This window comes from Phyllostomus hastatus, unplaced genomic scaffold (genome assembly GCF_019186645.2).
Source record: "Phyllostomus hastatus isolate PE091 unplaced genomic scaffold, TTU_PhHast_1.1 phas_contig_36, whole genome shotgun sequence".
Classification (NCBI taxonomy): Eukaryota; Metazoa; Chordata; class Mammalia; order Chiroptera; family Phyllostomidae; genus Phyllostomus; species Phyllostomus hastatus.
Window position 1 is genome coordinate 4,816,656 of NW_025333862.1, and position 22,677 is coordinate 4,839,332.

Here is a 22,677-nt window from a genome sequence, read left to right on the forward strand (position 1 = left end):
CTCTTTTTTTGTTTTGTTGTCACAAGTTGTCCCTTTTTATATCTGCATTCATTACCAAAAGCAGTAACTACAGTTATATTTAATGCTTGTATCCCTTTAACCTTAATGTTATAATTAAGTGTTTAATGCCCTGCTTCTGTCCAACTGTCCCCTTACTCATGTTTTGTGTATTTTTGTCTTTTGTTTCAGTAAAAGAGTGCATTCTGATATTTTTTGTAGTGCAGGTCATGTGGTAGGAAATCCCCTCACCTTTTGTTTGTCTAGGAAGGCCTTTATTTCTCCTTTATTTATAAAGGATAGCTTTGTGGGATATATTATTCTTGGCTGGTAGTTTCTGTCTTCAAATGTTTTGAATATGTCATTCCAATCCCTCTTGGCCTGTACAATTCTGGTGAGAAATCTGATGATAACTTGATGGGGTTTCCTTTGTGGATTAGGGTCTTTTTCCCCCTTGCTGCCTTGAGAATTATCATTGGCTATTGATAGTGTCTTGGAAAAGGTCTTTTTTTGCATTGAGATACTTAGGTGTTCTGTTAGTTTCTCGTAGTTGAATGCTCAGTTCCTTCCCTGGGTTAGGAAGTGCTTGTCAAGTATTTCTTTGCATAGGCTGTTTCTGGAATGCCCGGGATCCTTACGTTACCCTTTCTAGTGGAGTCAGGCAGTTCTCACAGAGTTCTTTCATTTAAAAAAATCTTAGTTCTCTCTTCTTCTATCTTAATAATTTTAAGCTTTCTGTCTTCAAGCTCTTTAAGTCTCTTTCATATATCCTATTCTATTTCCAGGGCTTTCTGATGCATTCTTTCTCATTTACTGAGGTCTTCAGTTCCAGAATTTCTGTTTGGTGCTTTTTGTATAGTTTCAATATCTTCTGCTCATTAATGTTATTCCTGAGCTCATTGAACTGCCTTTTATAGTTCTTTTGTATTTCACTGAGGTTTTTTTAATGAATGCTATTTTGAATTCTCTATCATTTAGATCACAGTCTTCCATGACTTTGACTTTGGTTTCTTGAGAATTTTTGTTTTCTTTTCATATTAGTGTTACCTTTGTTATTCGTGGTGGTTGATGGATTGTTCAAATGCCAGCATATTTGAAGTAGTGAACACTTATGTAGGTACTGTTTTGATTTTAACAGTTTAGCTGACTGATAATTAGATGTCTTCCTTTTGTTTTCCAGGAGATGGTGCTATGGAGCAAGTTTTTGTTTTCTGTTACCCGCGCTACTTGCACCTCCTGGGGTGTGGGGTGGGGGTGGCATCACTATGGTCACGGGAGGAGCCAGAGCCGTTCGTTGCTTGGGTGATTGGGGTGGTGAGTGTCCTTGCTGTGTCTGGGTTGCCTCGGTCTTGAGTCATCACCACCTCTGTGGGGGGATGTGGCAAGTGACGGGAAGCTGGGTTCCTAAGCCCAGCAACTTCGTTCTTTGTGTGCCGTTGCTGTGGTGTAGCTGGGAGGCCATGGACATGTGGCTGTTCCTGCTACCTGGCTCAGCTGCTAGCAGTTGGGGGAAAGAGCCCGAGTCTCAGGCACTGGCACTGCTCCCACCCCTCTCACCCTCTGCTGGACTGAAGTGTGGGAGCCACACCCCAAACCCTCCTCTGCTACTGCAGTAGCTGGGGCCACAGCTCGGCCCCAGTGAGAGGGGAGCTGCATCTGCGGGCACCATTCCTGTCCTTCCCCTCGTCCCGCCTCCCCTGCGTGTTTCAGGGTGCTCACCCAAAGACGCACTGGTGTGGGGGTCGCTCAGGTGTGCTCGTGGGTTGAGCACAGGAGCCTTTGTTGGGTTACAGATGTCTGACCAGTTGTCGATGTAAAGGAAGATGCCAAGGGTACTTCTCACTCTGCCATGAGGCTGAGACGTCACTCTTGCCGCGTTTGAAGGGGCCATAGATAGCTCCCTGTCCCTTTTCTCCTCACATAGTGTGGTGTTGGTAATACTGGGGGGAAGATCATATATGAAAACAAAAAGTTTATTAAAATATAAGAAATTCACATGAGCCAAAATAAGTGTCGAGTCCACTCAGGCTTGAGAACCTGAGCAGTAGGAGGAATAAGAGAGGGGGTAAAGGGTAAATGGGAACTCAAAGTCCAGTGGGAGAAACAGACTAAGAATGGTGGCAGTAATACATAATACTGACTGCTGCACTTCAGACTCTGAGTGTGTGTGTGTGGGGGGTGGTGTCCTGAAGCAATCAGGGAAGTCTGCTTGGAGGAAACACTTTTTATTATGTCTGCACATATAAATGTATTAATTTTTCCTACGCACACATATTTTTTGGCCACTTGCTTGGGCTGGGTGCTGTTCTAGATGTCAGAGATACAGCAGTAAACGTAAAATTCCTGTCTTCCAAGGAGCTTGCACTTTAATGGGAAAAGACTGGCAATAAACAAGGAAAACAAGTTACAATGTGTGGCACATAAGGAGGTAATAGGAGCTAAGGAGTTAGAAAATAAAGCAGGTGAGGCAGATAAGCAGTGTTGGGACGGTGGTGCAGTTCTAGACAGGGCAGCTAGGGAATTCCTAACTGAGAAGGGGACATGGGAACCACGGGAGGAAAAAGGGTAGTAGGCAAGAATGGAGGTGTGGGTCAGAAGAGCAGCAGAGAAGTGAGAGGAGACCAGACTTTGAAGGTGGAGGCAATAGGATTTGCTGAAAACTCCAGTGTAAAGTAAGAAAGAGGGAGGAAGGCAGAGGGAAGAGCCACAGAAAACTGAAGCTTTGTCATGAACACCTAGAAGGACAGTTACCATTAAGTAAAATGGAAGGGCTGTGTGTTGGTGAGCTGGGAAGACTGTGTGTAAGGGGAAGAAGGTGAGAGTAGGAGCTGAGTTTCAGACCCTGAGACACCTGTTTCAGCTGGACGGCACATCATCCCATAAGCTGAAGGGGTGTGGGTTCAGTTCCCCGTCAGGGCACATCCCTAGGCTGTGGGTTTGGCCCCTGGTCAGGGTGCCAATGAGAGGCAACCAATCAACATTTCTCTTTCACATCTATGTTTCTCTCCCTTTCTTTTCCTCCCGTTCCCTCTCTGTAAAATCAGTAGGCGTGTCCTCAGGTGAGGATTACAAAAAAAGAAAGAAAGGAAAGAAATACAATCAGAGATGCCAAGTGGGCAATCGGATATATGGGTCAGAAGTTCAGAGGAAAGATCTGAGCTAGAGATTTAAAACTGGGCGTTTTCAGCATATAAGTGCCACTTAATGCTGTGAGACTAGGCAAGACTACCAAGGCAGAGAGTGCAAGTAGAGAAGAAATTCTAGGACCAAGGACAACACTCGAAGTTAGGGAGAAGAGCTAGGGTTAGGGTTAGAGAAGCAGCAGAGGAGATTGGGAAGGGGCAGCAAAAAGGAAGGGAGAAAACTAAGAGAGTGTGTTGTTTCAGATGCCAAGTGAAGTGTTTCCAGGACGGAGCGCTCACTTCTGCTAGGTCAAGAAAGATGAGAACCAGGAATTTATTTACACTGTTGAGGTGACCTTGATACGACCAGTGTTGGCTGAGTGCTGTGTGGTGGGGGTGGGACGGGGTGGGAGCAGAATCTGGATTGGAATGGGCTTGAAAGAAACTTGGAGAAGAGAAATCGGAGGACATCAGTGTGGGCAGGTCTTGTAAGCAGCTTTCTTGAAGGGGGAAGAGAAATAGGGCAGTAGCCAGAGGGGAGTGGGGGGATGAGGGAAGGCTCTTGATGTTTGGCTAAATTGTAGCAGGTTTGTAAGCCGGAGGGAGCGATCCGGTAAAGCAGGAGGGCTTGGTGAGGCGGGATGAGAGGCAGGAACGGGGTCTGGAGCAGACAGTTCATCCACAGGAGCAGGAGGGAAGGCGGAGCATTCGGGCACAGGTGCAGGCAGGTGGTTAATGGGCCGGTGAGGCCTCTGGAGATTCTCTTTGGTTGCTTCGATTTCCCATCGAAGAATAAACATGACCATCAGATGAGGACAAAAGGATGGGGAACACCCATTTCTTGAAACAATGAAGTGTAAGAGAAAAAAGAGAGATGGAATGTACAGATTAAAAGAGACAATACACATATCAACTAATGTGTGGACTTTATGTGGCTTCTGATTCAAGCAAATAGTAAAAAAAGACATTTGTGATATCCTTGGAAATTTGATAAAAATTATTAATTTTGGAGATGTGATCTTACTAAGATGGTTTTATAAGGGGGCAATTGTCTTTTAGAGAGAAATGCTGAAATGTCTGTGGATGAAATTGTACCATGGCAGGTATTGCTTCAGAATAACCCCGTGGAAGGGCAAGGAGAAGTGGGGGAGGGCTGGGTGACGTTTGCCAGCCGGGTCAGTGTTGTTGGTGTTGGCTGACGTGCACTCGGAGATGCATTATGCTCTCTCTTTTCCTACTTCATAATAAAAAGTAAACAAAGGACAAAGAGAATGGGGAAGGAGATGTTGGGGGGTTACCAGAAGGGGGAGGTATGAGTTGCCATCCCGGAGAGCACACAAGGGGAGATGCACTGATTGTCGCACGCCGTTAAGGGACCACAGGAGAGACCCAAGAGCACGAGTGGGGAGGGAGGCCCTACCGCGTAGGGGGCACGCCTTCCCCAGCCATGTCCTGCTGCACGCGTGCAAACGCAGAGAAGGTGGAGGTTGAGTTTAAGCGGAGTTGTGGGTTTGACCAGCCGACTCTGAGGAATGGAGAAGGTCGTTCTCCCATCATGTCGCTGAAGTCCTGGGGAACCAGGGCCCTGCCTTTGCTTCAGAGATTTCACAGCTAATTTGACTAGCTTATTCCTCAGTCCATTCACATGTTTTGACTAAATATAGTGCTCTATCACAAGTACCTGCAAAGAGGGGAGTGGGGGTTGATGGTGTAATGCATACAGTTTCACCTGGGTTTGATGAAAAAGTTCTTTGATGGATGATACTGGTTACACAATAATGTGAATGTACTTAATTCCACAGAACTGTACACTTAAAATGGTTAGAATGGTAAATTTCGTGTAACATATGTTTTACCACAATTTTAAGAAAAAATATTTATTTGGTTGTGTCTATGAGAGAAAGAAAAGGTGGCAATAGAAGTGGTTCGAACCGCCTGTGTCCCGTGCCCCTCCCCTCCTCCGGTCCTGAGCAGGGGCACCTTGGTTTGAGTGTTCTCTCCCCGCGTGCGTGCAGCTGGGGAAGGTGTGATGTTCCGCCTCGCTGAACAGTGGCTGCCACATCAGACCCCCTTCTTCCGGGTAGCTTGCCCAGTGGAGGAAGTCACTGAGACCCAGTTGGGAATCCAAGCAGCAGCTAAAGATGCAAGTGTCTCCCACATCCCCGATTATAGTTCAGCCTTTGTAGAGTGCTCCCCTCGGCCCCTCCTGTGTCCGTCATTGTGTGGTCTTTCGGACTTGTCCCCCTGAAGCAGGAGCCTGTCTTTCATTGGATCATTTCTTTCTGGGTCCTAGTCACAGGACGGGGGTCCTGTCACTTTAAGAAGAGACATTTCATAAACAAAAGCATTTCTCTCACTGGGTCATGTTACCAGTACCAATCTGTGTCTGGTTCATAGTGTATTGTAAACCCAGACACTGAATATATAAACTAAGTATAGTTGCACCTTTTCCCCCTTGGGAATAATAACAATTTTCTGAGATAATTACAAAGAGACGTTTTAAAGAAATCCCTTGTGTAGTTTGCTAATCTTTGTGTCTTCCACAGAGCCTTTGACAAGGTAGTAGTTGGTATTTTGCTGCATTGCTGTCAGCTGGGTTCCCATACAGCATGAAAGGAGTGTGGGCCTTGGGGGCCAGCCTGGGTTTGAGTTTGGCTCTGCCACTCACTCACTGCAAAGTCCCAGGCTAGGTGCTTGACTCACTGTCCTTCAGACTTCTCATGTGTAAAGTCAGGATAATCATGACTTCCTCAGAGAAATGTAAGCATTGAAAGGAATGGTTAGTGCAGGAACGGGTGTCTGTCCTTAACTCTCCCTCCTCGCTGCTGCTGTTTTAACAAACACGGCTGGAAAGGGCTAGACTTCGTCACGTGACTTTAGAGAGGCCATTGAACGTACGTCTCAGAGCTGCGTCCGCATTTCTCCCCTGTCTCTGCATCACTTTTCTTATCACCTTGAGTGATGGAGTTCCATCAGAGAATTATGAGATCCCTTTTATATAACATCATCTAGAATTTGATTGTCAGAACATGTTTTCTTTTATTTGGGGACCTCAGGCGAACGGCATTGGGGTAGTATTACAATCCTTGGCTTGTGACTCATTCTCATTGGTGCCTGCACCCTTCCTCCTCCCACTTAACAACTCTTTCCTTCCCTCCCTCTTAACTGCCTTCCTGCCTTCCTGTTCCTCCACCCATTCATCTCTTTACTTATTAATTTATAATAGCATAAGTGCCTGCAAACCCACCACCCACGACAAAAGACAAAACTTTGATAACTAGCAAGTCTCTCAGCTTACGGTCCCACTACCACCTCTCTGCCTCCCCACTACAGGAAGTAACTGTCTTTTTAAAAATTTTTATTTTTAATTGTGATAAAATATACATGATATAAAATTTACCATCTTAACCATTTTCATATATATAGCTCAGTAGCAGTGTGAAGGACACTCACATTGTTTTGCAACCAATCTTCAGAATTCCTTTCCTCCTGCAAATCGGCAGTGCGGTGCCTGTTAAAAAGCAACGCCCGTCCCCAGACTCCCCCGGGCCCGAGCACGCCCATCCTGCCTTCTGTCTCCGTCAGTGTGACTGTGCCAGGTACCTCTGTGAGTGGAATCATAGAGTAGCTGTCCTTCTGTGGCAAGCTTATTTCACTTAGTATGATGTCCTTGGTGTTTCTCTGTGTTGTAACATGTGTTAGAGTTTCCTTTCTTTTAAAGGCTGACTAATATTCGGATGTATGTTTATACCACATTTCGTTGATTCGCTCATCCATCCACGGGCACTTGGGTTGTTTCTACTTTTTGGTTATGTGAATATGTTTCTATGAACAGATGTGTACAAATATCTCATGGAGACTCTACTTTCAGTTCTTTTGGTTATATACCCAGAAGTAGAACTGCAGGATTATATGGAAGTTCTATTTTTAATATTTTGAGTAACTGCCATGCTGTTTTCCATAGAGGCTGTACCATTTTATATTCCCTTCAGCACTGCAGGAGGGTTCCAATGCTGTACATACTCAACCAACACTTGTTGTTTTCCGTGTTTTTTTTAAATATATTTTATTGATTTTGCTATTACAGTTGCCCCATTTCCCCACCTTCATTCCCCTCCACTCTGCACCCCCTCCCACCCATATTCCCCCCTTTAGTTCATGTCCATGTGTCGTAAGTTCTTTAGCTTCTACGTTTCCCATACTATTCTTACCCTCCCTCTGTCTATTTTCTACCTACCATCTATGCTACTTATTCTCTGAACCTTTTCCCCCCTCTCTCCTCCTCCTGTGTTTTTGATAACATCCATCCTAATGGGTGTGAGGTGGTATCTCATTTTAGTTTTAATTGCATTTTGCTAATGATCAGTGATATTCATCATCTTTTCATGTGCTTGTTGGCCATTTGTATGTCTATTAAAGTTCTTTGCCCATTTTTGAATTGGGTTGTTTTGTTGTTGCTGAGTTGTAGTAACAGTTTCCCACATCCTGTTTTCTTTTATTCCCTCTGCTTATTGTGCAGTTTTATTGCATAGCACTCTAATTCACTTATTTTGCCTGCTGTGTAATATAGCATTTCATCATTTGACTCTAATGCAGTTTAATTATCAGTTTCTCTGTTGTTGAACTTTGGGGCTTTCCCTAGGTTTTCGCTGCAGCAACTAATGCCAGAAGGAACAGTTTGGACATGTGCACAAGTGGCTCGGGGGTCTGTGCCTAGGGAGTAGATTTGCTCAATGATAGTTTGTGAATATTCCATTTTATTTTTAAATATATAGTCTTTGTTATATTTTGCCCGGTGCCATTTGGTGCTCTTATACTCTCCCACCCACCATCAACACCCTGTTGTCCACTTTATTTATTTTTATTTTTTTAAATATATTTTATTGATTATGCTATTACAGTTGTCCCACTTCTCCCCTTTTATTCCCCTCCGCCCTGCCCACCCTCTCCCACCCACATTTCCCCCCTTTAGTTCATGTCCATGGATCATACATATAAGTTCTTTGGCTTCTACATTTCCTATACTATTATTACCCTCCCCCTGTCTATTTTCTACCTACCATCTATGCTACTTATTTTCTGTACCTTTCCCCCCTCTCTCCTCCTCTCACTCCCCTGTTGCTAACCCTCCATGTGATCTCCATTTCTGTGGTTCTGTTCCTGTTCTAATTGTTTGCTTAGTTTGGTTTTGTTTTTAGGTTTAGTTGTTGATAGTTGTGAGTTTGTTGTCATTTTACTATTCATAGTTTTGTTCATCTTCTTTTTCTTAGATAAGTTTCTTTAACATTTCATATAATAAGGGCTGGGTGATGATGAACTCCTTTAACTTAACCTTATCTGAGAAGCACTTTATCTGCCCTTCCATTCTAAATGAAAGCTTTAGTGGACAGAGTAATCTTGGATGTAGGTCCTTGCCTTTCATGACTTGGAATACTTCTTTCCAGCCCCTTCTTGCCTGTAAGGTCTCTTTTGAGAAATCAGCCAACAGTCTTATGGGAACTCCTCTGTAGGTAACTGTTTTCTTTTCTCTTGCTGCTTCTAAGATTCTGTCCTCATTTTTAATCTTGGGTAATGTAATTATGATGTGCCTTGGTGTGTTTCTCCTGGGGATCCAAGTTCTTTGGGACTCTCTGAGCTTCCTGGACTTCCTGGAAGTCTATTTCCTTTGCCAGATTGGGGAAGTTCTCCTTCATTATTTGTTCAAATAAGTTTTCAATTTCTTGCTCTTCCTCTTCTCCTTCTGGCACCCCTGATTCGGATGTTGGAACGTTTAAAGATGTCCTGGAGGTTCCTCAGCCTCTCCTCATTTTTTTTTTGAATTCTTGTTTCTTCATTCTGTTCTGGCTGAATGTTTATTTCTTCCTTCTGCTCCAAACCACTGATTTGAGTCCCAGTTTCCTTCCTGTCACTGTTGGTTCCCTGTATATTTTTCTTTATTTCACTTAGCATAGCTTTCATTTTTTCATCTAATTTGTGACCAAATTCAACCAGTTCTGTGAGCATCCTGATTACTAGTGTTTTGAACTGTGCATCTGATAGGTTGACTATCTCTTTGTCACTTAGTTGTATTTTTTCTGGAACTGTTCCTTCATTCGGACCTTTTTTTTTGTCTCAGTGCGCCTGTTACATAGTGAGGGGTAGAACCCTAGGTGATCACCAGGGTGGGGCACCCCAGTCACTGCATTGTGGTGCTGTATGTGGAGGAGGGATCCAAGAGGGAACAATGGTGCTTCCTCCTCTCTCTGCTGGATCTCAGTCACTTCCCCCACTACCCACAGTCAAATTGGGCCCTTCTGGTGCTGATTCCCAGGTGGGTGAGTTTGTGTACATTCTAGGACCCTGTGGGTCTTTCCAATGAACTCTCCTATAAGGCTGGGAGTTTCTCCCGCTGCTGCTTCAACCCGCACAGGTGTTTTCAATCAGAGGTTTGAGGCTTTGTTTCCCTGTGCTGGGGCCCTGAGTTGTGCAGTCTGTCTCGCTCCTCAGTGGTTCCTCTGGGTTTACCCGCATGTGAATGTAGGACCAGCCGCTGCCTTGCTGGGAGTCCTCTCCACCCTGGCTGCCTGTCTCTGCCCCTCCTACTGGTCTGGATGAATGTTTCTTCTTTAACTCCTTGGTTGTCAGACTTCCATACAGTTTGATTTTCTGTCAGTTCTGGTTGTTCTTTGTTTTTAAATTTGTTATTGTCCTTTTGGTTGTGGGAGGAGACACAGTGTGTCTACCTACCTGTCTATCTTGGCTGAAAGTCCTGTTGTCCACTTTAGAAAGCAAAGTAAAACTTCAGTAATGGTTGTAGGACAAACTCTGTGGGTCTTCAACCTCTTTCAATGGTTGATATAGTCAGACTTCATAATTTTTGCCAATTGATATCTCATTATGGTCTTTATTAAAAAAGATTTTATTTATTTTTTAGAAAGGGGGAAGGGAAGGAGGAAGAGGGAGAGAAACATTGATGTGCGAGAGAAACAGTGATCGGTTGCCTCTGAGGAGGCATGTGCTCTGACCGGGAATCAAACTGGCGATCATTTGGTTCACAGCCAGCGCTCAACCCACTGAGCCACAGGAGCCAGGGTCCCCAGTATATCTACTTGTCATAAGTATTTCTGTTTATCTCCTGCTTTTATTTCAGTTGGTTTGTTTATCCTCTTATTTACTTAAAGAAGTTCTTTATACATTTCTTTTTTATTTATTTTTAGATTGTAATTGACATAAAACATTCTATTAATTTCAGATACACAACATTTATATACTTTACGAGGCCCAGTGCCGTAAGTCTGGTGCTCATCTGGCACCACACAGAGCAATCAACCGTGCTCCCTGTGCTGTGTTTCACACCCCCGTGACCTATTTTACAACGGGAAGTCTCTGCTTTCTAACCCTTTTCACTGTGTCCACCCGTCTGCACTCTCATCCCATTCAGGCAACCATAAGTTCATTTTCTGTATCTATGAGTTAGTTTCTGGTTTGTTGGTTTGCTAGTTTGTTTGTTCAGATTTCACACATAAGTGAAATCATGTGGTGTTTGTTTTCTCTGTCTGACTTATTTCACTTCCCATAACACCCTCTAGGTTCATCCATGTCATAAGTGGCAAGACTTCCCTCTTTTTTGTGGCCAAGTGTTATCCCATTGTGTGTATAGGGGTGGGCAAAAGGAGGTTTACAGTTGTAATGCAAATAAATAATACAGTAGTTAATAACTAATAGTACAAGAACAAACTCTGTTTCATGTACTCACAACTGTAAACCTCCTTTTGCCCTCCCCTGCGTGTACTACATCTTCTTTATGCACTCATCTTATCGACAGCCCCCTAGGTTGCTCCGGTATCTGGCCATCATAAATACTGCTGCAGAGAACATGGGGTGTGTGTATCTTTTCAAATTGGTGTTTTTGATTTCTTTAGATAAATACCCAGCAGTTAAATGGCTGGATCATAGGTAGTTTCATTTTTTAAGTTTTTGAGGAATCTCTATACTGTTTTTCATAGTAGCTACAGAATTTATAACCCCATCACCAGCACACAAGGGTTTCTTTTCCCCACATCCTCGCCAGCACTTATTCTCTGTTGTCTTTCTGACAATAGTCCTTCTTTATACATGTTCTTGAGAGTAATCCTTTGTCAGGTGTGTGCACACTCAGTATCTTCTCCTAGGTTCTAACCTGTCTTCACATGTACCTTAAGGGGTGGGGGGAGTTCCAAGTAGGTTTACAAAGGAATAATTTACATAAAATAAAATTCAGCTTAGTCAGGTGTACAATCCTATGAATTTTGCAAACTTATATAGTTGTGTAATTACCACCATAGTCAAATACAGAATATCTCTCCATCATTCTGAAAAGTTCTCTTGTACGCTTTCCAGCTAATCCTCTCCTCCCAGCTTCAGCCCGTGGTAACCAGTGATCTCTATTACGTCCCTCGAGTTCACATTTTGTAGAATGTCACATAAACTAAGTCGTACGGTATGTAGCTTTTTGAGATTCATTTCTTTTACTTAACATGGTATATTTGAGATGCCTCTGAGTCGCTGCATATATCAGTAGATCATTTCTTTTTAGTGGTAAATAGTATTTCTTTGTGTTACTGCAGTTCATTTATCAACTCACCTGTTAATAGGTCTTTGGCTTGTTTCTAGTTTTTAGCAATTATGAATAAATGTGGTGTAAATATTCACATGTAGGCTTTTGTGTGGGCATATATTTCATTTCTCTTGGCTAAATAGCTAATAGTGGGATTACTAGGTCACTTTTTTTTAGCTATTCTGATAGGTGTATATCTCACTGTTTGTTTGCTTTTTCCCATTGTGGTTTTAATTTGCGTTACCCTAATGGCTAATGATGTTGAGCATCTTTTCAAGTGCTTATGTGCCGTTTGAATATCTGCTTCAGTGAACTGTCTTTTGGCCACGTTCTCCTTGAACTGTTTGGGTCTTCACTGCTGAGTTTTGAGAATTATTCCTGTTTCCTAGAGCTGCCGTCACACACGTGGCTGGTACCACTCTCCACCCTCTCTCTCCGAGCAAAGGTTTTGATTTTGATGGAGTTCATTTTATCCATTTTTCCTTTGATGGGCCATGCTTTTGGCATCAAATCCAAGAACTGTTGCTTAGCCCTAGACTTCAAAAAGCTTCTCCTGTTTTTGTTTTAGAATAATCTATATCTACTAAAACTTTTGCTGAGATTTTGATAGAAATTGCATTCAACAAGTATGTTCATTTGGGGAGAATTTGCGTATTTACTCTGTTGAGTCTTCCAATCCTCGAGCACAATGTCTCTCCATTTATTTAGATCTGTGATTTCTTTCATCAGTGTTGCATAGTCTTCAGCATGCAAGTCCTGTGCATGTTTTGCTGTGGCTTTAAAAAATGTATCTGTGTATGCGTAGACAGTCTCACATGAATCTGGTGACAGTGGCTGGCCGGGAGAGGCGCAGAGTGGGACTGGAAAGCAGTGGACTGGTTCAGGAGAGAAAGTTACACACACACACACACACACACACACACACACACACACACACTTTTACTGTATATTCTTTTGTGTCTTTTGAGTTTCACATCATGTGAATGATTAACTCTTCAAATAGCAAGTAAAATGATTTTTAAATGCTTAAATAAGAACTCCGAGAGAGAAACAGAGACAGAGATAGAACGAGTGTTTGAGTCTCGGCCCCCCGAGCACACCCTGAACAATCAGGGGCAGAAGCACAGGACCAGAAGAAGTTTATTTTGTGCTTCTCCAGATATACGCACCGATGGAATCAAAGGCTTTCAAAGAGAAAAAGTGTGGGAGACTTCCCAGACCAGCGTTTGTTCTGTGGCAGAGAGGAGAACAGTCTGAGCATGAACATTTGCTGAGAAGGACTCTAAATGCTCCCCAGGCAGACATTAAGATACGAACCCCAAGAGAGCAGTTTGGGACCTGGTGAGCAACCCAGGCACTCCTTTCTGTCTTCAGCCTGACATTCTGCGCCTTCCTCTTGTCCGCTTGTCCTTGGTGAGCGCCCTCCCCTGGGCATTACTCAACTCTCCAGACCAGGCCGAATTCGGAGGAACCCAGTAGTCATCTGGCCTTCCCGAGTCTGGAGGCTGTGCCCCAGGCGCCCAGCACCTGGCCCCGGTCCCACCCATCAGTGACTGGGAGCCACTGGTCCTGCAGCCTTCAAGGATATCAGATCTTTTTTCATCCGTGTTTCTCCCCAGAGCATCAGGTATCCTTCCTGGAGCCTTTCATCCCTGCTGGGTCAGGTGGAGAGGCTGTTTCCTGGGCTTGAAGTCTCACTTGTCATTTAGCCCATAAAAGTGCTGGTGGTGATTGTGGTCTCACTTGTCTGTAAGGGTTCTCTGTCTTTTTTTTTTAAGATTTTATTTATTTACTTTTAGAGAGGGAAGAGAGGGAGATAGAGAGAGAGAAACATCAATGTGTGGTTGCTGGAGGTCATGGCCTGCAACCCAGACATGTACCCTGACTGGGAATCGAACCTGCGACACTTTGGTTCGCAGCCCACGCACAATCCACTGAGCTATGCCAGCCAGGGCTTCTGTCTGTCTTTATATCCGTCTGTCTGTCTTCAAATCAGAGCTCTCATTTGACCCTCACGGCAGCCCCAAAGAACAGATCTGACCTCCAGTTTTCAAATGACCCCAGTAAAATATATGTACAAAGAATTATTAGGCATATAGGCAAGGAAAGTTGTATTTGCCCAGCTATGCAAATGAGGGTGTTGACAAGGCAGCTGCGGAGCAGTGGCCTTCAGGGTAAGAGCACGTGGGACCGAATCCTGACGCAGGGGTTCTTTACACCCATGTCCCTCTGGTGTAGACTGGGGGCAGTGGTCTCAGTATCCCTTGTCTTTATCTGGAGTGCTGCTCAGATTAAATGAGTGTGCGAGAATTAGCACTCTAATGACTTTTCAACCTGTTCTGGTGCTTACAATTTATTTTTATTTTGAAAATATTTTGCAGAAGAGGAGAGAATAATTCAATGAACCTTATCTACCCATTATTCTCTTCAACAATTATCAGTCCAAGGCCAGTCTCGACTCAGCTGGACCTCTGCCCACTCCTTCTTTTGCTTGATTCACCAGTTTGCAGAATAATGAAGTATTTCTGTAACATCCCCAAAAGGTGACTCATGGGTTGGTTGGAGTTTTAGAAAATGTTATTAGGGATTTCTGCGGCTTAAACACATTTGCTAGCTTCATTCTCCTGCAGCAACGATCCTCACTGGGGCTCAGCTTGGCCGGGGAGCCCCCTCCGGGCTGGCTTCTGAGTCCTCCAGGCACAGCTCCCGTCGTCGCTGACCTTTGTTCACTGCTCTGGTGTGACGCGGTGTTCTGGGCTCAGCCTGCACATTGGCTGCGTCAGACATTTCTCCAAGGAAGCTGCGTTTCCTTGTGGGGGGTGGTGATTAGAATTCATAATCTGATTGGTAGGGGTGTTCATTCCTACTAGAATGATCCTTGTTTCTAGGCCTCAAGTGAACAGAGCTGGGAAGCGCAAGCGCGCACACGTGTGTGTGTGTGTGTGTGTGTGTGTGAAAGATAAAACACACTGATACTTTCCATTCACAATCAGGGCTACAGAATTTTGGCCTGATCTCAATCTTACATTTGTATCCCCTTTCAACAAGAAACTCTTGTTTCTCAGCAACATCAGTATTATTACTCATTTGATTTATCCCTAAATCACAAAAGTTTCAGAATAATAATAATAATAATAATAATAATAATAATAATAATACCACCACCATAGTATTTAGCAATAGATTATTGAAAACAGTTCAGGGTAGGGGGCAGTTCTTTTTGCCCTTCCGGCATTTTCCTCTGAGGCTGTGCAGTGCACTTCCTGTGTTTGCCTTTCCCTCTGTGCAGTTATGCCGACCAACTAGACACAGAGACAGACTCATTCATTGCATTTTATGTTTATTTTAGAGATTGCTCTTAAAAATGATGTGTTCTATAATTTTGTCAGATACATGTTCCAAAGCAAATCCACGAAACAAGGTGTATTCGAAGTCCAGCTTCTCTCCCTGTCCTTTCTACTTCATTCCTCCCCCTCCCTGTAGGCCTTTGGAATTTTATGTTTTATCTTTTATTGTATTTTAAAAGAATATAAGCAAATACATACATATGTTTTGTTCCTCCCTTTTTCTTAAACAAATGGTAGTATTGTAAACACATTTTTTCCTTTTTTTCCAACGTGGTAGCAATCCTGAAGATCACAGCGTAGCTGTGCAGGGCGTGTTCCAGACAGAACACTGGGCCTGGGCTGTCTGGGTCAGACAGTGAGCACGCTTACTTTGATAGATGGTGCCGCATTCCCCTCTACAGACCCGGATTTTACCGTTTCCTGCAGATACATTTTAATTTTAAAGCAAATAGTTAAATGAGCTATGTCACCTGTACTGAAAAAGTTTAAGTGATTGCCCAGAAGGACTGTAGCTGGGATGCGGACCTGCAGCATCCTCACTGAAGGCCCTGTGGTCGACCCTCCCTCCTGTGCCCTCTTCCCATGTACAGACACAGAACCTGAGACGTGGGAGGGCAGCGATCCACCTCGCCTGACGTAATAAGCTAGAACCCAAATCGGTGTCCCCTGGCACTAAAATGAGATCTCCTTTCAAAGTGTTACAGATTTATTTACGGTGAACTCAGTCTGATTATCTGTAGATGGGGAAGAAAAACCTAATAGTTCTCCTAAGTAAGTTAAGAAAATTAATGCGGTAATTAAGAGTAAATTCTCCCTTGGGTGTAGGAGAGATTCTTTGAGATATGCCTTAACTCCTTTAGGCGACTAGGGACTCAGCAGTTAGATCACGGTGTCAGGGCACCAATAATGAGCTTATGGATGAGAGAGATGACCCCCCACCGGCCCAGAGTCTCACATGTTTAGGCACCTTGCCGACGCTGCCCCGTTTCAGCAGAGCGCTTTGAACTCCCTTGAACAAAGACGCAGTTATGCTATGCAGAATCTTCCCAGTAAGGGTGGGCCCAGATGTCATTTCCCAGTGAATGGACAAGCAGCAAACCACAAAGCCTGTTCTTTTTCTTTCCTAGAGTGACCCTGGGGTCTTCTTTGTGTTTGCTTTGTGACGTTGATTGACATATGTGCACTTTGGGACACCGGAGGTGTCCTTCCCGCTGCAGACTGAGAGGGGGCCTCCCCTGGTGTTGCAAGAAGGAGGCTGAATGAGGCAGAGACGGTGAGTGGGGCTTGGGCCTGGGGCTTGTCCTGGAGGGTGAGGGCGGGGGAAGTCCCTGACTCTTGCTCCATTGGCAAGAGGAGGTTCTTTGCCTGGACCCCAGAATCTTCTGGCGGGGGGGAAGTTCTTTCTCCCCAGAGTTGGCCACAGAGCCAGACTTCTAGGCCCTCCTTTGCAGGGAGGCTGGCGCTGGGAGAGTGTTTGCCCCTTCCCCTCCCCATGCCGTCAGCTGGCTGAGCCTTGCCCCTGTCACCACAGTTCCCCTTAGTGGAGAACTCGGGAAGCAGCTTTGTTTGTAACCAGCATCCCCCCTCAGCCTCCACGACTAGAGCCTCCTGAGTAACAGTCCTGGACTCCTGGGGGCAGTCTGAGGACCCCTCCTCCTGGCAGGGTGCTGGGCCCTGGCAGATGGACAGCTGTCCGGGAGCAGTAAGGAGCCGAGGCTGACATCACTGAAGCCACACTCCATGTCCAGGGTTTGCATTGTTCCATCTGGGTTAGAATTTCCTGCTGCTCCCAGCATCTCCTGTTTTAATATCAAGCCAGGGGAGGACGTGCAAGAGGTGAGAGCTACAGTTCTAACCAAGAAGTAACTGACAGTGGACCCCCACGCTCACAGCCTGGAGGCTGCAGGCGGGGGAGTCTTCCTGGGTGCCTGAACAGAGAAGGGTGTTCCTCTTCTTGACTTTGGGCCTCATTGCCATTTGTCTTTCTCACTCCAGCTCCCCTTCCAGATGTCTTCTTTTCTCCCAGAGAGAGTTGGAGATGGGGCTGGGAGGCCGTGGGCAGGAGGCGGGTGGCAAGGTGGGAGCACACGTGTGAATGACATGGGTGTGGGATCCAGACAGAATCCCGCTCTGCTTGCTTTGTGACCACAGGAAAATTTCTAATCACTCCCAGGCCTGAGCTTGCTGGTCTATACAATGGGGTTAATAATGAACATCTTGTTGTAAAGATTAAATCAAAGTTTAAACATATAAAGAGCCTTGCACAGCGCCTAGCGTATAGCAGGTGTTCAGTAAATGAAGGTTATTATTATTTATCATACAACAGCAGCTCAGATGTACTTGTCTATTAAGGTGGCTTCTGTGAGGGCCCATTAGGGCTGCAGCATGCTTAGAACAGGCTGTAGGGACCACCTGGGGACCCCACCTGACCACACGGCTTTTTCACCGGATGTTGTTACTGAACGTGGAGCTTGAATATACCGGCTGGCAGTGGTGGGGAGGGGCCCCATTCTTTTGTTGTAGTGTATTTGGAGGACTCTGGCTGCAAAAGTGGTATGCCAGGTTATTTTAATGAACATGTAAAGATATGCAGAACGATGTGGGAACAGATCCCCTGTTTGTGACAGAACTGGGAGTTAGTCCAGCTTTGTGTCACCGTGTCCCCTCTCCTGGCACTTTTTCATGTACCCTCCCCACTTCCTATCCCTGTTCCCCCCAGACCATCTTCACAGCCCTCCCTGGGCACAAACACTCTGGCTGCCTAAGGACCCCGGGAGACCCTCCCCCCACAGCACACCTGTGGGCAGCTGGAGTCACGTTAGGTGTCCCACCTGACGCAGAGCACACTCTGGGCATGTGAAGCTAATCAGGAAACCCCAGTGTTGGTTCAGAGCCTCAGTTCTGCCGTGTGTCCATTTACATTGTGTCGTTTCACTTTGCTGACCCTGCTGTGCCGGGAGCAAGGCTGGCGCCATCATTCCTGCTGGACTGGTGAATGAACCCAAAAAGTTATTTCTCTAAGATTCACGGAATTAACTAGCAACAGAGGCCGCACTACACTCAGACGCATGAGTGGTGGGCTGTTTTCCCTGGGGTGGAAGCACCCACACATTGCGAGAGGCTTTAAAAAGGAGCGCAGAGAATGCCCGAGAGCAGAGACATGCGGCTTTTGAGGGAACAATAAGTTCTGAGAGAAGGGGAGCTGATCCAGGTTTCTTTGGAGGATCATAATCATCATCATCATAATCAACATTTTGGCCATGCCCCCCACACCAGGCCACGTGCTCTGTACTCAACCTGCGCTTTCCTTTTAGTCCTCCTCACAGCAGCCCAGTGAGAGAGGGCCCGTGATTGCCCACGTTTTCCTGGTGACGGAAGTACAGAAAGACTGGGAACGTGCTCTCAGCTCCCTGTCTAAGCCAGTGCAGCACCTGAATTCAAGTCCCACAGCCCCGCACTGGGAGCCGCGCCGCTGACCGCTGACCACTGGGTTCCAGCCACAGTGTATTTCCAAGTGGCTTGTCTCAAGTCTCCCTGGAACCCCTGCATAACTTTCTGAGCAAGCCTCTACTGGCTTCCAGGTGGAAATCCAATTTTGCCTCTCCATTTAGGAAGCCTCATAAAAGCAAGTCCTCCATTTAGTGGTCCTCCTTCCCTCTGGCTCTTGTCCTTTTGTTCTGAGGCCACTGCCATCTGGAGCTGCCCCAGGCATCTGCTCGGGGGCACACTCTTCCACCCCTACCCCCAGCTCCAGAGAAGCACCTTCCTGCGCTCACAGCAGTCTCTCCCCTCCTCCACTCCCCACCCCCAGTGCTTCAGCACCTGGTCCTCCCCAAGTGGACACCTGCCCTCTGGCATATTGGGAGCAGTCTGCAGACCAGCTTCCCCAGGCCTTCAATTTCCCAAGTGGATCCATTTGGTTAATTGCACTCACGCTCCTAAGCCCCCCGCCTGCTGGGGAGAATATGGGCCTCTCTCCTTCAGAAACATTACAACAGGCCATCGCAGGCAGCATGGGCTCAGGACACAGAGCCATGGCGGGGGGGGGGGCAGACCCATGGAGCTGCATTAGGAATGGTCTACATTGCTTCCCACCTCCTGCCCACGGCTGATTCCAGGCCGCTGAGGCAGCACCCGTGCTTGGCCCCTTTCTTCTGGGAGCTCTGAGATCTACAGGACTAGGTGAGGGGGTGTGGGTGGCAGCCGTGAAATCTGTTCCCCTTAGTAGCTGGTGTTATCACCTCATTTCTGCTAAAGTGATTCACTGCTCTCAGCCTTTCCTGATGCCTGATAAACCCACCTTCTTACTGGAGGCTGGGCTGCTGGGTTTGGAATGGCATGTCACAACACAGAGTTTCTGTTTCTCATGGGAGGACCACGGACCGTAGCAAAGGGAGGCCCTTCTGCATGCTTGCTCAGGGCACACATTACAAAGCTGTCTTCGGCACCACTGGAGCCGGCAGTGTCTGGTGCAAGAATCGGAGTTGCCTGCGCTTTGCACCAGACTCCTAGACAAGTGGTACATACAATGCATGAAACAGCCCTCCCCTGTCTGTCCCACCTCCCCTCCTCCAGGCTCCTGTGTTTTCACATCTCCTCCAGCCTCTAGCAGCCTGCCAGGATGGCAGTTGGGTCCAGACTGATGTCTGTGTTGGATGTAAATGCACAGGGCTGGAGGGAGGAGAGGAGGAACAGATGCTGCTCCCTCCCGCTGTCTTCGTCCCTTCCTCCCTGGGCCCCCTTATCATGTCAGAAAGGAATTTAAAAATGCAACCGGGGATTTGCTATCCTGGAACCATCAGCAGCTAAACCAATATTGCCAGCAGGTAGAAGTCACTTCTGAAGAGCTGAGCCAGCTACCTCTCTGGGGCCTACTCCATCCAAGTACATTTGCTGTCATAGGTCATGGGCATTGGTGGAAGAAGCTGGCATGAAGAAGGCGTGAGGGTCTTCAGGAGTGTAAAGGGCTTTGGTTAAGGAGACTCTGGCAGAAGCAGGGGAGAGGGGAGCCCACCGCCGCTTTGGCTGGTCTGGGGTCTTGCAGGAGCCTCCCTTTCTCTCTGGTGCCTCCTCGGATAACCGTACATTGGCTCTAAGAATAAATAATAACTCCTGGGTCACAGAGCCAGCATGCGGTTATTTGCACAGACATTGTGTACTTTGTAGATCTACAAAGTAGTTTTGTAGATTTGAAAGCCAAGCTTGTCCAAAGCCATTTAGCAGAGCAATATAGCAGCTGCAGCTTGGGGGAAAGGGGAAGGGACCAGTGGTTTCTGAATGCCAAGTGTCTGTCAGGTCTTGGGTTAGATAATTTTACATATCTATTAACAAATATAGAAATATACATATATATATACACACACACATATACACACAACCCCATTCATTAAAACAAATTAACTCAAAAAATAAATAAGATGAATTAACACATTTAATTTGTTTAATTAATAATCATCACAAGCTTACAATAAGTACCTGTTCCACTCAAAGACCAGAAACTGAGGCTCTAAGAGAGTAAACAGATTGCTGAAGACCACACGGCAGGCAAGTGGCTGAGGTGGGACTGAGACTCGGGCGTGTGGCTCTGTGTCCGTGCCCTGTGCGTGTTCCGGAAGGATTGTGAGTCACTTCCTCCTGACGCGCCATCTCTGAATCCATATAGATGTGTTTCCCCCGGCCTGTGCAGTTTCCTAGCCAAGTTTTTTTTCGCGTCTATTAAGCCCAGTCATGTTCTGCTTTTTGGTGGCATTTGCTCCCATGAAGGACACAGAAAAAAGGTGGAAGACACTCACTTTCAGGAAGCTCATAGTCTGGTTAAGGGGTGAAGGTCATCTCTCTTTCTTTCCCCCACCCCAAGTTCTCCTGTTGTCATGCCCCTTATTTTTGTCCTGCGTTAGCTCAGTGTATGGTTTTCAAATGGCTTTACAGCCTTACTCTGTTGAAATCAGGCTGGGATCCCACAAATAGAGGTTGGAGTAAGCAGCTTAACATGAGGGACATCGTGAGTGGATGGACAGTGACCTAGTCTCTAAGTGGACAGCCCATTCAGGGAGCCTGGGAGCCCACTGGGCAGCGCCCGGGGCCAGGAGGCTGTGTCTGAAAGGAAGGTGGCTGGGATTTGCACCGGTGTCTTCAGGAAAGATGCCGAGGGGGCAGAGATGGTGCTTGCAGGCTGTTCTTTCTGCAGCATTCCAAAACGTACAGCTCGTCCCTCTCTCAAGGTGGTGTGCAAGAACTTAGCCCTGGGTCTTTTTTTTTAATCAGTATTTAATATATTAAAGTTACAAACCCCAAAACATTTTCATTCCAACTGACAGATTTTTTAATTCTCTTCATAAATCTCAAATCTTAACAAGCATGTGTTTGATTCCATTAATAAACTTAGTTCATGAATTGCTTTGAACATTTGAAACTGCATTTATAAACTTAATCATCCACTTTGCTTTTCTTTCTGAGAACATTTCATTACATACACGGGGGACGGCTCTGTCCTTGGCTGCGGCCGCTGCCTCATGGCCACCAGGATGTCGCTCAGCTTCTCTCTCTTCCTTTTGGTAGGGATGAGTGTCCCCACCCTTCCCATCATTTTTCCTTTATCCTTTTAGTTTTCAACTATAGTTGAGATCCTCGCCCTTTTCTTGATGGATTTCAGGCCCCACTTGGAGGCCTGGGGCAGCTGTGTGGCACGCACCCCTCGGATCTTGTCCACGCGAACTTGGCGTGCTTGGGGAGGCCCCTGTGGCGGCTGCTCCTGGGGTGCTTGTGTCCTTGGCCATCTTGTGGCCCGTGTGGAGGCCCATGGCCATGGGCTAGCTCAGACTACAGCTGCTGCTCTCGAATGGCTGTCACAATGGACTTTCTTCCTTTCCTTTTTGAAATACTACAGTTTTGTAACAAAGTCTTCCCAGTGCTAATGTAATTCTTTTTTCTTGTTAATATTTTAAGCAATAGCTTTATTGAGGTATGATTCACATACCATACAATTCACGTATTCCAGGCAAACAACTCAATGATTTCTAATTTATTCACAGAGCTGGGCACCCATCATTACAATTGTAGAACATTTTCTTCACCTTCTCCCCTCAAAAACCCCACACCCATTAGCAGCCATGCCCCTTCCCCCCACGCTGGTCTTCCTGTCGTCCTGTCCCTCACATTTTACATGAATGGGATCATCCCATATGTGTTCCTTTGTGTCTGGCTTCTTTCACTCAGCATGATGTTTTTGAGGTTCATTTGTGTTATAGCAGATGTCAGCAGTTCATTCTTTTTATGGCTGAACAGCATCCCAGTGCACAGGTACACCCCATTGCATTTCTCCTTGCGTTGGCCGATGGGTGTGCAGTGGTCTCACCTTTTTGGCTGTCACGAGCACTCATGTGCACGTTTTCCTGTGGACGCATGGCTTTGGTTCTCTCGGGCACATGCGCAGGAGTGGAATTAGTGGGCTGCACGGTCACTGTCTCACTGCTGAGGAGTCCTCAGTCTTTTCATACTGAACCCACGCCTCCCTTTCTGGCCTTCTGCCTTCATTCTCCACTTTCTCTCCCCCCGGGGTCCCCTTCTTACCCTACCCAAACCTTGGGTCCCGCCCCTGGAGACTTGTCACACAGAATTATGATCACTTCCCCCTCCA

The 22,677-nt window shown here is 46.1% G+C and overlaps 1 protein-coding gene across 17 annotated transcripts in view; it reads left to right on the forward strand.

Moving 5' to 3' along the window:
* NFASC (neurofascin) overlaps positions 1–22,677 on the forward strand; it is a 194,015-nt gene that overhangs the window by 72,689 nt on the left and 98,649 nt on the right. For 16 of the 17 annotated variants that reach the window (XM_045841371.1, XM_045841370.1, XM_045841377.1 and 13 more), the window contains one exon: positions 16,169–16,314. The exons of the other annotated variant lie outside the window; for it this stretch is intronic. The gene's annotated coding sequence lies outside the window, so the exon portion shown is untranslated. The remainder of the gene's footprint in view (positions 1–16,168; positions 16,315–22,677) is intronic. 17 annotated transcript variants of the gene reach the window in all.